At 37.3% G+C, this 15343-nt stretch overlaps 1 long non-coding RNA gene across 1 annotated transcript; it reads left to right on the top strand.

Moving 5' to 3' along the window:
• Positions 1–1587: 1587 nt before the first annotated feature.
• LOC140336201 (uncharacterized) lies at positions 1588–14183 on the top strand. The gene is made up of 3 exons (XR_011921829.1): positions 1588–1708; positions 12918–12999; positions 13814–14183. It is a non-coding gene; the product is annotated as an uncharacterized lncRNA (long non-coding RNA).
• Positions 14184–15343: the final 1160 nt, after the last annotated feature.

The raw sequence follows: 15343 nt of genomic DNA, 5'->3' as shown, positions 1-15343 counted from the left end.
CGAGTGTAAGTACCATCACAATGCCCCTTTTTTGCCCCTTGAGGTTCCACAGGTTTAAACCTAACTACCCTTAACCAGGCAAGGCTTGTGCCTCCTTGGCCTTAGCCTGCCTTTTAACAAACTGTTCCAATCTGTGCTCCCTACTCAGTTTTTTAAAGCATATAATGATGGCTTAGATATGCCTACCAGCTCCCTGCAAGCCCACCTCAATTTAAACCTGAAGGAAAGGAGAGATCCCATGATCTGTGCCACGATAGGTTCTACTTTAAAACTTCTACACGTTTACCTGTACAAAACACTGGTCTCTCCTCAATCCTCTCCCATGACCCTGAATATAAGCCACCCAACATTTGCCCCTGGTATTTTAGACCCACTTTTTGACCAATGAATTGTTTTAAGACGTTTCCAGGCACCAAGACGTTTCCAGGCATGCATTTTTTTTGCCACAGGGAGCTAGATCTCCACTCCCGATCGACCTTTTAGATTCTGATCTCTTACTGGGCTGCGGCCTCTCATGTCTTATCACAATTTTCTCACTTTTACAAATATATGCTTTTCCTAACTGTCCTACATAGCCTTTTATCACCAAATTAATGTGCTAATGAGAAGAAAAGCTCTCTTACCTGTGCCAGATAGACCATACTGGTATTTTTGCTTATAAGACACCTATAGCAAATAGATCCCAGGAAATGAACTTAAACATTTTAAAGCAGTGGTTAGAACCCCAGCAGTTTTGCATAAATATTATCTATCCACCTTGAATAGATGGTGGAGATGTAAGACCGCAGTGGGCTCCATGTTGCATATTTTCTGGTGCTGCCTGAACTGGAAGAATTTTGGACTCAAGTGTATTGAATCACTTGCCACCTTATGGGGCTTCTCTTATAAAAAAAAACCTTCCTCTATGTGGCCATCAGACCCAATCCCTCTCCTTTTTCACCTTAATTTGTTGTCTTATAGGATATACAAAAGATCTCGTTTTGATTCACTTTAAAAGGAATCTCTGTACAGTTTCACTTGACCTAGGACTACTGGAACACGTACAGGTCCTTCCCAGAATACAGATTTCTAATGCTGACAAAGCCCAAACCTTTGGTAGCTTAGTTTAGCAGATGGTACCTTAGTGAGTCCATTGTACAATTCCATCCTTTCCTATTTTCCCAAACCTTAATATTTACCTGGTTGCGTCCCTTGCTTCTTCTAGACTCCTAGTATAGGTATCTCAAAGTTGTGATAGAAGCACTGGGAAAGCCATTTGGAATAGGAAATAGTGCCACGGGTTCCCAAGTCTGGCAAAAATTGACCTTCCTCACATTCCTCCTATCACCCTCTAACCAATCCTACATGTTTTTCAGCCCTCAGTCCCTCCGCAATTGGTTTTTATTCTTCTCTGCACCATCCTGTATTCTTTCTTTGCTCCAGTAAGGAGAAACCAGCAGGCGCTGCCCTCGTCGTCTGTCCTCTTCCTGCTTCTGGTTACATCACTTGACCTCGTACTGCGCAGGCGTGATATTTGGTAACATTTCCTCCTTAAATGTAAAAAAAAGCTAACTGCTCATGCGTGAGATTGGCCCTTTTTTTATTGCCTGGAAGGCCCCTTCTGCACAGAAGAAGCAGCCCGAAGCCACCTGGGATAAGTGAAGCAGGTATCCCAGGAGGCTATGGGCTTCCCATTAAGTCTTTACTGCCGTGGCAGAAAAGGCAGAGGGTAGGAGGCCTCCACTACTATTCTATTAAAAGAGTTTAAGGGAAAAAAAAAACAGTTTTTACTTAATAAACAATAAACAACAATAACAATAAAAGGGTTATCTATCATTTTGTTTATAGTAAAAATGTAGTGATAGGTCCGTTTTAAGAAGGACATGCAGATGTGTTTTATTTAATCTCATGCCAGCTATCAGTTAGAGGGGACTGGGAAGGTAGTAGTATTCTGCAAAACAGCTTGAATCAGGACAAATAATATGTTATTGTCCTTGATAGTAACCTTTTTCAAAATGTTGCTAACCTTGGGCATTCCAATGCATGTGGCCATACGGTGAGTCACTGTGGCCCTTCAAGTCACATCTACTGCTTTTGGGGACTTGGACGACTGTTCTATTAGGTATGTTTTGGTTGAAAAAGGGAAGTTTATTACATAAGGCCAGACAGAATAAGATATGATTTACAGGATAGGACTATAGGATTTAATTTTATGTGTTATGTTTTATTGCTGTGGACAAACTGCCTAAATAATGTAAAATTGCAGATGCATCTGTGTGGACTCTTTCATCCTTTATATAGTACCTCACTAATGGCTGCCTACCCAAGAGATAGTAAAAACAAAATTGATGTCATTAAAACACGTAATAACATTTTTAGTGTTCAAAACTGATTCTAAAGAAAGTAATCTGTCCATGAGACTATTATGGGTAAATCGATTAATGAGACAGAATATTATTTCTCTATTCTGATTTATCTACTTTAAATTACATCATTTAGAAAATCTGAGAAGTAATAATACTCTTAGGCTGTTTTAGTTTTCTAAAATGTTTCACAGCTTTGAATATGTAATGACATGGAATTCTCTAGTAACCCTAAAACACTGGAAAGCCCAAGAGAGGGACAATACCAAGAATTCCCTGGTACAGACACACTTTATTAAAACATTACAATCAATCAAAAATGGGAAAATGAACAAGTGTCTATTAGTTTGAGAATCAAGAGGGACAGAATGATTCATGCTTCCTAATCTGCCTGAATAAACCTGTGAAAAATTCTATATATCTGTTCACTAGTGACTGGTCAGGACTATGCAGCCCAAATCCCAGTTCGGAATTTGCAGCTATTTACCACAAAAAGCATGTGAGGTATATACTGTAATGTTTCAAAGAGCTGATATATAGGAAATGTATTTTAAAATGACATGGATCACTGCATTAAAATTGTGAAATAAATGAACAAAAACAAGAAAAACTGTAATGAGAGAAGCACAAGATTGCTACACTCCTTCTAAAAATGCTGGTTGCATAGCTGTTTTTGACAAACAGAAATTCAGAGTAAACTCAAAACTTCTGATTTTTGTACGTTTTGCAAGTCAGCAACCTAGAAAATATTTAAATTATTGAATTATCATGGCATATGGGCAACTAGTATTTTAGATATGTTGTCAGAAAAGGCCTTCAAGTCAAAACTCCAGATTTGGATAATTATTGCAGGTCAACGACTTAGAAAATGTTGAAGACATGATGGCAGGGCAACTAGTATTTTAAGGTGAGGTCAGCAATTGCAGCTTCCATATGTTGCCAGTACCATCTTCCTTTAAAATGAGTCCCCACTTTCCTATTTCAGAAATGATACAGAATATAGAAGAGTACTACATTACATCTGGTTAGTAATGTTACTCCCAAATTTTATTTTATTAATATTAACTAGTATTTATATAGCGCCTATATATTACGCAGCGCTGTACAAAGTCCATAGTCATGCCACTAAATGTCCCTAAAAGGAGCTCACAATCTAATGTCTCTACCATAGTCATATGTCATTATCACAGTCTAATGTCAATTTTTTGGCGAAATCAATTAATCTACTTGCATGTTTTTGAGATGTGAAAAAGTGCCCAGGGGAGACCCAGGCAAGCATGGGAACTCCTTGCAGAAAATAATCTGTCCGAGAATGGAACCTGTGACCTAGAGTGCTAGCTATTGAGCCAACCATGATGTACACATTTGAGCATTATTTATTTTTTTTTTTCAAACAGGATTTATATAGTGCCAACATATTACACAGTGCTGTACATTAAACAGGGATTAGGAGCTTAAATGTATATACAGTTTCCTATATACACCAATGCAAGGGGTCCCTTCATTAACAGGTAAGTTTTTGTAGCACTACACCTATTTAAGGAGGAACTACATTTAACACTACTGTAAACTGGCACTACACTGAACAACAATGTAAATAGGCATTACACTGACCACCATTGTAAGAGGTACTATATTGACCTCAACATAAATGGTACTTTAATTGCATCTCCCATCCTATTGTGTGTGAAATTCCCTCACCTACTAGATTGTAAGCTCTTCAGGACAGGGTCCTCTCCTCCTGTATCACTGTCTGTATTAGTCTGTCATTTGCAATCCCTATTTATTGTACAGCGCTGCATAATATGTTATAATATCGCTATATAAATCCTGTTTATTAATAATAATAATAATAATAATAATAATAATAGTCAATGTACAGGAACACCACAGTGACTACCAATTTAAAGCTGAACACTAGGATGACAGTCTGTTTTCACCTAGTCACCCCCTCCCCAAACACAGTACATTCATTTTTATCTTTTGCTTTAGTTATAAAACAATCAGCATAAATCTGAGCATTTCTTACCTATGTCATTATAACTCTCCAATTTGGAAAGTCCTCGGGCAGAAGAGGAACCCTAAATAAAAGAAGGTAGATTTAAAGTAGGGTACATTTTTGTCAAGTTTTCTGGAACACAAAAATAAAAATATCACTGATTTTTGAATATAGTATTATAAAAAATGTAATGGGCATTTTGAAATCTATTGTTATCTGTACAAATTGATCTAGTGTAATGACCAATGCCCAATTAGCATAGGGAATGCAGATTACTATCACTAAGAATACTACACAGACCACCAATCCAACTGAAAACTAGTTTTGTCTGACAAATGTTCAGGCATCAATGTAGGCAAATTGGAAAATTCTAAAATTGATTATTTGAAGACATTGGTAAGAAAAAACATGCGTGTTTTACTTTCATAGTAGGAAAGATATGTAAAGAGTTAATAAGGAACCAAATTCAAAAGTATATAAAAATAATTTGTCATATGTGAAAAACCAGCATGGATTCATGAAAGACATGTAAAAAATATTTGTATTTGTGGATGTTGCACACTGGGCTTCGGCAAAGAATTTGACGCGGTTCCTCATGGACATCCATTGTATTAAAGGGGCATTTGGTTTATCAGTGACAATGATGGATGGATAGTTTCTCTTCTACGGACTCTGCTCCCAGTCTTTTATTAACAGTTACTGATGGATCACTGGTGAGCCAAGGAAGGATGTACAGAATCCATATTGTATATTCACAACTACTACAATTATTTGCTGTCCCCCAACAAAAACAGGTCCCTGATGTGACATGGCTCAAGTTGCTTTAGAATATAGCAAGTAAAACCAATTTATCATTGTCAGTGTAGAATAGTCTGGTGCTGTTACTCGCCTAACTAAAAATATTATAGTTTCTGTAACTTAATAAAACACACAATATATTGGTCATGTATCTGCCTCAAAGTCACCTTCCAATGTCTTAAATATGGAGTATCAGTATTTGTCCATCAAGAAATGGGTAAGCTCAGTTAACCAGAGGAACTGAGCACAGAACAGTTTTTACAACTCTGGGTGCACAAACCTGAATTCTCATATCAGCCAAATTTAAAATAAATGGAAAACCAAAACATTTTTTGTCTTCTGTGCCCCATTGCAGACATAGACCTATAGACAGTCCCATTATGCTCTATAGATAAAGCATCAAGGTAGAGGAAGCCTCTCCAAAGTGAAGACTTATTCTCTTCTTCTCCTTATCATAAAAACACATGCTTCTGTTAGAAGGCCCCCCCTCCATTTCTGTTCTGCTAATAACTCAAAAATTTTCCCCCACTTTTAGAACAAATAAAAGACAATGAATTTTCAAACAAGGCTTCTAACCTTTCCCATCAAAGCTTACTCTTCTCTTTTCTTTATAAGACCTATTTTTGCAATATGTATAATGCTTTGACATGCTCTGGGCAGGGGGTTGGTGGGAAGCTTGGGGTATATTTGGGTAACATTTAGATTTACACCTATAAAAAATATTTTGAAAAAATTTTAGTTTGCTTTTAAAGGACATTTATCACAAACAGCAAGGGCTGAATAATCTCACTAACTTGTCTTTTAAAGACCCCCAATAGTTTGATTTTTTGACAGTATTATATGTCTCACAAGGGCCTCTCAAAGAAATCATTAGTCAGAATTTATGGTATTTATTCATACATGTTATGCCCCGTGATTCACCCAACTAGTACCCAACACTTACACTTTTAACATTGGATTAAACAAGGAAAATGTATAAATTGTGAATAAAGTTTATTTACACATTTTTCATTAAAGGAATAATGAGAAGAGGATTTGCTCACTAAAGAGGTACTTAATTATTATTATGTATGCCAAGCCTGAGATTATTTATAAAAAGTATGAAGAAGAACAGAAACCGACAGGCTTTTGTTGGCAATAGATTTTGTGTGAATTTTAGTGTTCATTTATGTGTTTAGATTAAACCTTGGTAATGGGGAAAGTTTCTTTAAGGAACTTTTCTAAACATGTGATTCCCATATTATCATGAAATACATATTCTTCACATATGAATTACAAGAGCAATGAAGATAAACAATGCATAAAATAAATAAAATGTTATATTCGAAAATTCTAATTGTCTCAATTTTATCCAACGCGTTTCACCCAAAAAGTGGCTTCTGCAGTGGATGAAGAGACTCAAGTAGATATAAACTGAAAGGAAAAAGAAATACATCACAAGCTTACATAAACCTTACATAAATATATATATATATATATATATATATATATATCTATCTATCAGGTACACATGTCCCTAATTAGGTCATTAAATAGATATTTTCCGTGCTTAACTTGAAAAAAGTTTTAACCTAGTTGGACTCTTGATGATGGATATTTATCCAACTAGGTTAAAACTTTTTTCAAATTAAGCACAGAAAATATCTATTTAATGACTTTGATAATTATGGACATATGTACCTGAATATATATATATATATATATTTGTATTATATTTCTTTTACTATTTTTTGACCTTAAAAAAAATAATATGTAAGCCTGTGCTGTTTTTCGTTTTCATTTCAGTTTATATCTACTTGAGTCTCTTCATCCACTGCAGAAGCCACTTTTTTGGCAAAACGTGTCGGGAAATTTATAGACCCAATTTAACTCTTTGAATATAAGATTATATGTATGCATTGTTTGTCTTCTATGTTCATGTAATTCACATGTGAAGAATATGATATTATGGGAATCACATGTTTAGAAAAGTTCTTCTAAAGAAACTTTGTCTGTTACCAATGTTTAATCTAAACAGATAAATAAACACTAGAATTCACACAAAATCTATTGCCAACAAAAGCCTGTCTGTTTCTGTCCTTCTTCATACTTTTTATCCATTTATAAAGAGACTTCTATATGCCTATTATAAGTAATGTTGAATACTTTGTAGGGCGGACACCTTTATCTGTTGTGGTTGGCCAGAACTGGTAGGTTGGTTTAGGAATAACATAAGGAAAGAATAAATAAAGAATTTAGAAGGGTTTGAACCTTTGTCAGGTTTCTGTTGTTCTCTGTGGATATTGTTTCTCCCTTGATGAAACAGAAAATTGGGGGAAATCTACTTGTACTATAACACCAAACTAGATATAATAGACTCCTTTTTATAGGACGTTTTGTAAAAAAATAAATTTCTCCACTTTAAAAAAACGTGTTATTTTTCTTGTATTGTCTTTTTCTACATCAGCACCTTATAAAACATTTATTACTTTCTAAAAATACAAAGTTTCATTAGAAAAGTGCAGGCTCAGCTGTTTGGGAACACTTTTATTTATTTATTATAAGATAATAATTTCACATGCATAGTGTTTTGAAATCTGTACAGACTTCAAGACGTAAGAAGCAATAAGAATCACAAAGTTCAAAGCTAATGTGTGTGTTAGGAAGAAAAAATGCATTAACAAGGTGAATACATTTCTCAAGGTTGAATGGCATATCTTGTTCAGATATCCATTCTCAGCTTTGAGATGCATTTAATGTAATAGAAGGACTTCTGAAAAATGCAGATCATTTCAATTTCTTTATTGGAATTCTGACATCACAAAAAGAAACACAGGAACCAACTTATTTTATAAAGTAACTGTAGGAATTTAGTGATGGACTGCTACTTTTCTCTAGGAAGCAGCACAACTATGCTTATGTAAGGCACTTAACTCATTCTGCAGTTTTTCACCCATAACCCCTTTGTTCCCACATTCTGTAGTGGTTTCTGATCATCAAATCACTATGTCAGACTTGACATTGTGATCACTTAAAATTAACCTTCAGCCAATATAAAGCATGGCATTGTACCTCTGTTTAATACTGTATTTGTCAATTACAATATTATTAAATAAGCATTATTGACATACCTCCTATCTTGTTCTAGAAGCATCAGTTTCTGTCTTGATACAATTTATGTTTGATTAGATCAATGTTTTTCAACCACAGTTCTATGAGACCCTAAGGTTCCTCCAAAGGTTGCCATTTGCTCCTGGAGCAATGAGCAGTTTGTGACTCTTAGGTCAGTTACCACTTACACCAATGTCCTTTTTGGCTTTCTTTAAGGGTAGCACTTCCCACTGGCCAGAAATGTAAGAGGCATTCTTCCCACTGATAACCACACTAATGTACTGTGAGTTGTGGATATAGTAATTATTAAAGGGGTTCCCTGGTGGCCTGAGTTATTTCAAGGGTTCCTCCATGTTAAAAAGGTTGAGGAACTCTGGATTAGGGTGGTTGAGTTACCTGTATGGCTAGACATAATAGGGTATGTTACTGACACTCATGAAAAGCTGCTTATCGTAGTGGTGAAACTTCTTTACCATCACAAAACACGTTCAGATGAATGAGACCAAGTAACACTACCTAGCTTACCATCCCTGTTTGAGTTCTTGCAATCACTGACCCTTGGACAAGCATTCAGAGTAGAAGGTCAGAATGAAGTTTGAACATCTGATATGCCTACTTAGTTTTGGTCGGTGATCACAAAATCTTTGAAACTACAAACTCCACAATTAGTGGCATGACTATGAGCTCCTATGTATATATGTCAGACCTACATAATAAAAAAGAGAAATGCCCATGTCACCAGTCATTAACCCCCTGTTGCCAGCCTTTCACTCTGGTCTCCTGGAATAATTTCCTAGCAAATTATTGATCTAAACTTTATTTGCAATTGAAAATAAAAAAAGGACAATGTCAGATGCACGGTGAACCACAAAGTTCTCTTGCTGAATCAACTGTGGTCCCAACCTCAAGTGAATTGGACCAGTTGGGAAAGTACATTTTTGCACATGGCTGCAGCAGGTCACAGCATAGTTTCAGCGAGCAACAAATTGCTTTTGGCAGCTGCAATAACAGCCACAATTGCATGTGTCACCTGCTGGGGGGTTTGCTGTTACAGGGGCAAAGCCGCAGTTTATTATGTGCCTTGGAGCAGATACCATGAAGTTTTACACCATAGGTTTAAAAAGGCCCTAAATGTGCCACCTGGACATTGGCCTCAGTAATACCAGCTCTTCCTTAGTGAGTGACCCCGGGATTACAGAATGGAGATAGTATTGAATCTGCAGTATATAGGTACATTTTTTTTCACATGTCTTCATCCATATGAAGGCAATAACAATTTATCTCCCATACGCCTATTACATGGTTTATGAGATAGAAGCAGCTGCTACATGGTTTGTTATCACAAACTTATTGTTGTGTAAAGCAATCCTTAGAACTGAGAAATAAAAGCGGATTATTTGGTGCTGAACAGAGAGAAAGTAATTTTGTTTCATTATTTGTTGCAAAGATCAGCTGCATGGCTATCATGTAGCCAGAGTTTGAATTCACCGTCTTCTCAATTATTTTATTGATATCAATTTAACATGAAGACCATTTGGAATGATTGGTAAACACTCAGCTGCTATTAGTATGTTGATGATAGGTATTATACAGTAATAGGAGCAATGTATGTTTGGAAGCTGATTTGTATACACTTAATGGAAAAAAAGATCAACTGTCATGAGGTACATATTATCGATACTATTGATACTCTCCTAAAAATACTAAATTCATGTCCTGACCACCTCGTTTTTTTTTTTTTTTTCTTGCTGAGCCACTGAAATAGGCCAGGGCCAGGGCTGCTAGGAGGTGCACAGAATTGCCCTCATGTTTTACTGTCCAAGTATATTATGTTTAGTTTTGCTGGTACAACAGTGTACTAAATATGTAAAAAAGCAGCAATACACCTCCAGCACAGCAATACGTTACTTTTCTCATTCCCCCTTCAAATCTGAACTATCCTTAACATCAGAGCCCACCTAACATTAGGGTCCCTTCCCATCACATCTCTATTACCCCCCCAACCCATCACATCAGAGTTCCTACTGACTCACCCACCTCTTGTTTTCCTCACCTTATCCCACCTTATCTGGACTACTGTAACATGCTCCTCTCCACTATTCTCCAGGTATTCCACTAAACTGACTCTCTCCTCTACAATCTATTATGAACGCTGTAGCCAGACTCATCCATCCTTCCCAACACTACTCTTAGGGCTGCCTCTCTTTGTAGTCCTCCTCATTGGCTTTCATTTCACGTTCCATGGTTCTTGTCCCACTTACCTTTCTGACCTGGTGGAAAAATACTCCCCTAGCCGCGCTCTGCTTCTCCAATGACCTACTAATGACTTCCTCACTCATAATCACATCACACGCACGGATACAAGACTTTTCTAGAGTTGCCCCAACTCTCTGGAATGGTCTTTTCCCTCCTATTCGACTTGCTCCTACTTTCTTCTCCTTTAAAAGAACACTCAAAACCCAACTTTTCAAACTCGCCTACACTTTTTCTTCTATCTTTTAAAACCTTTATTACTTCTCACCATTCCATATCTCCCCTCCTATTGTGTGCTGCTTCCCCCACCTCCTAGATTGTAAGCTCTTAGGGGCAGGGTCCAGCACCAGTGCTCACCAGACTCTAGTCCTGCAATTTAACACTGCATTTTTCGCCTATAGCAAACCCCGCTCAGCTTCAGGAGCCTAGTTGCACTGTCCCAGCACACAGCGGCCCCTAGACCACAGCTAAAGGGAAACCGAGGATGCCGCAGAATGCAGAGCAGAAGACTGACAGCTATTTTCTTGATCTCCCTTGCTGCTGTAGGCGACGTTGGAAGGAATAAACGGGACGTGCTAAGCAGTGGTGGCTTACTGCACAAGATAAATAAAATAAAAATATTAATAATAACTATCATATAATTTAAGAATGCTTGCTGCCAGATCTACCAGTTTAGGCACTTGCCTGAAAGGAACCTTTTTTGGTATATACCACCCTGGCATCCAACTACGTGTCAAAATATTTATTATTGTTAAGATTTCCTAAATCTCTGAAGTATTCAAGGGAATGTTATGGAAATATGAAGCCCAGGTAAAAGCAGTTCTAATTATGAATAGATATAAAGAAAATCTCTTTAATTAGCCCTTAACCTTTGAATTGGATTTGCGTAAAAGGTTTTGTACTGCAAACCATAAAAGGAGTCATTAAAGTAGAGAGTACTTAGCCCTGGAGATGAACTTCATTTAAATGTTAAATGTTATTTATGCCACTTGAATTGATAAAAGTATCCAGGAGTCCCTGACATGATGGATTACAGTGATTCTAACATTCTGAATTCCAAAGACGGGAATATAAAGAAGTGTTCTTGTTAGACAATATTAAGATGGGACATTATAGATGACCCAGATAATACAGTATAGAATGTAATAAAATTTGGATTGCCTACACAATGATTTGGCAGCATGGTCAGACATAAAACGTGAATCCAGAAGGATCAGATACAACATATAAATAAACCTGTCTTTAAAACAATGCTGTTATAGCACATGGTAACTTATATATTATTATTACAAATTATATATCTGCTAAAAGAAGTTCCAATAACATCTCTGGGCGTGTTCAATATCTGCACCCCTACTACAGCCCATAGTTGTCACTCCAGAATGTAAAAACCAATGGAAAGAACCATGGAACATGGAATGAAGAAAACAGGTTTGGTGGTATATTTGTGATTGGTACATGGCCAGCATCACTCTGCTGGTTCAGGAACCCTCCTAAAAAGCGTCTCTCTGGTATATACCACCTTGGCACTTCAATACACTTAAAAACTTAGAACAATCGTTGAGTTTTACTAAATCTCAGAAGTACTCTGGGGAAATTTTGAACGTGCGACGCTCACATTGATGAGATTTAAATTATGTACATATATAAAATATTCCTTTAAATTAGCACTTAACCTTTAAATTATGTTTGCATTAAAGGTTTTTGCATCGCAAACCTAGAGGGAATCACTGAAGTAGAGAGCACTTAGCCCTAGAGATGGACACTACTTGAATACTAAATAGTAATAAATGCCACTTGAATTGATAAGTGCATTCAGAACCCTAATGCAATGGATTACAGCAGGGGTGTCAAACTCAAATACACAGTGGGCCAAAATTAAAAACTTAGACAAAGTTTCGGGCCAAACTTGATACTAAAATAGCACCACTACTACAATTCCCTGCGTCTATAAAACAGGCCAATGCAGGGCCACGCATAGGCAGAGAGGCCGCTGGTCTATAGACGCAAGTGATGCCAGGAATTGTAGTAGCGGCGCTTTTTCAAAGCAGCAGCGGGCCAGCTGCTATTCATATTTAGGATTCCTTTGGGGGCCAAAAAAAGGACGTTGCGGGCCAGAGTTTGACACCGCTGGATTACAGGGACATCACTGTGTCTTTCTAAATGCTCAATATAGATATAAGGAGGATTTTTTAACATACATTTTTAAAATAAGTCATAACTTGAATCCCGACAATAAAGAATATATCCATTAGAATATACAAGCTAAAGAGAATGTAACAAGATTTCATACACAATAGGCTGGCAGTTTGCTCAGTCTATCAATTGAGATCCAGATGACTCTGGCTTTCTGACTTCATGTGATCCTAATAATATTGAATTCTAAAAGAATAGTTCACATACTTACTTTGTTGTTTGTTTGTTTGTTTGTCCAGGATTGAAAATACTTGCTCCCCCAATGAAAACTATGGTTTCCCCCGATGATTTGTATGATACTTTTGGATGCGTAAGCCAACGGTAAGAGCCCCAGAGTATGGTGGGGGAAACAGGTACTTGACTCATCTAATCCCTTACGTTTGTAGTGGACATGTGCTGTGCGGACCCGCGCGGACCAGGCCCATTTTGATTCCAAGATAGTGCTTTGCACTTTCTTGAAATCATAGTGGGCGTGGTCAGTGCAGGTCCCACACAGCACACTCCCACTACAAATGTAGGGGATTCCTAGTGCACACACACACGGGCCGCATATTTTTGATTTGATGACAGAGGCCAGTGAAAACCTGAACACGGGCCGCAATTGGACATTGGACATGCCTGGCTTAATGTATAGCCAGTGTCTAATTCTAAAACATTCTGTAAAATGTAAACAATTTTTAATGAGTTTAAGGAAGTGACATATAAATAAATGCTGCTTTGGTCTGTTTTCTGTAAGTTCAGTTAGCAGCATGATCATAGGAGTATGCCACCTGTAGCTGCCCCAGATCAATGAAGCGTTTAGTGTTTTATACACATTTATATACTATTTGAGGTGTACAGAACTCACAGCTCACATATCTGTGGTCATAATAGGAAGCACAGTGGAACCCGTTTACTATTTGAAGCCTGTTAGTGTGTGATTGCAACCTTCATGTGCCACCTTTATCTGTTGCGGGAAGGAGTATAGTGTGGTGTGTTTGCCATCTCATACCCTCTGTTTTTCCCAATAAACAAGTCACAGCAGGCTTAGCTCAGAATCCTTCAACTGATGCCTCATTCCCAGAGAAGATGAAAGTGCAAATTGTATCTGACTGTAATTTATCACAGATTTCTTTTTTTTCCCTATTCTGCCTAGATAAGGAGCGTGAATTGACCAGCAGCCAATCCCCAACAAACTGTGAAACAGCTTTAAGTGCCAGCTCTACGTTCTTTGTCGCAGTGGAGATAAAAACCTTCTTGTTCCTACTTTGGCTCATCCACAGGGACTGAATTGAGTTATTCTTCCTGGTATTAGCTGTTTCTCTAGCTTAGAATTATATCTAGAAGTTTTAAAGAAAAGAGTTGCAGTTTTGACATTTGGAGGGTTGAAGCAGTGACGACGTTCAAGTTCAATCTTGTGATAAGTTCCAGTTGAACTTTTACTGTTCGATATGTCAAACTGGTAATTCGAGCAAACTTTTCTCTTTTCTGAGGAAATATTCCTTTTTTTACTTGCATTTTTTGTTAGAAAAAGTGTTGTTAGGGGCTTAAAAATTTAAAAAATGTGCTACCATTGAGTGTTTTTTTTATGCCCAAGACATGTGACATGAGTCCCTTCTGAAAAAAAAACAAAAAAAAAAACTGGAGCTACACATAGGCAGTTTTGCATAGGATGTTGGAATACCCGGCACTTGTCAGCTTCCCCTGCAGATGCGGGGACTAAATGAACTCTCGATACTTTTATGCATCCCACCCCGGTCAACTTAGATGGCAAAGATGGAAACAAGACATAGAAAAAGGAAGAAGATGGCAATGCGTGCCAAGTGAGTATAAAAATGATTTAGTTCTACGTTAAGCTGAGTACAAAAAGGATTTAACAACAGTTATCCAGGATCAGACGTTAAATATTGTCAGGGGACTGCCATACACCCAAAAATAAGGCAATCGTGTTTGCAATGTGTACATAGCTTTAGTTAAAAGTTTCCAGGCCCCAAAGCAAAATTTTAGATCCCCCATCTTACCCTGGGCTCAACCAAATAAGTAGTAATGTATTGAACATATTATATAAGCAGTACTCAATGAAATATGTTTTAGGAATATTTACTTAGAAGGAAGAATAAAACTTACCATATTATGGAACATAACCTAAAAAAATTTACTCAAAAGAAAAATTTTAAAGCGTACCTATACTCACAAAATCAACTTTGGCTAAAGGATAACATAAACCCAAGTTATATTCATCTGAATACTTTTTTTCCAGCTTGCTTTGACCTTTAAACATGAAAAACGTGTTCTAGCCACACCCCCAGGTCTCTCCATCGCCTAGGCAGTGAACTGCAATCTGGGAAATGCCATCCTTGGTGGGAGTGTTTCTAATCCACTCCCACTGCCTTAATTATGCAGATGTATTTTTTTATGTCACTCAGGGGCGACTGCTCAGTCTGCAGCTGCTTCCTGTTTCTTTTCAGCTTGTGAGCTCTCTGTGCAGATATTTACTGGGCTCCAGCTAGTGAGGGTGGGGGAGGGAGAGGAAGAAGAAGGTCAGGAGAGGCAGAAAACGTAAACTTGCCAGTCACAAGCTGGCCACTTCTAACACATAAATCATTAAATTTTTCATGGATACAAGCTGACCCAGTCAGTGCCACCAGGGAAGACTGATATTTTAGTGCAAGTAAGTAAGAATACA

Source organism: Pyxicephalus adspersus, chromosome 8 (assembly GCF_032062135.1).
Source record: "Pyxicephalus adspersus chromosome 8, UCB_Pads_2.0, whole genome shotgun sequence".
Taxonomy (NCBI): domain Eukaryota; kingdom Metazoa; phylum Chordata; class Amphibia; order Anura; family Pyxicephalidae; genus Pyxicephalus; species Pyxicephalus adspersus.
Note: the sequence above shows the minus strand (reverse complement) of the source record. Positions and strands in the feature narration are given on the sequence as shown.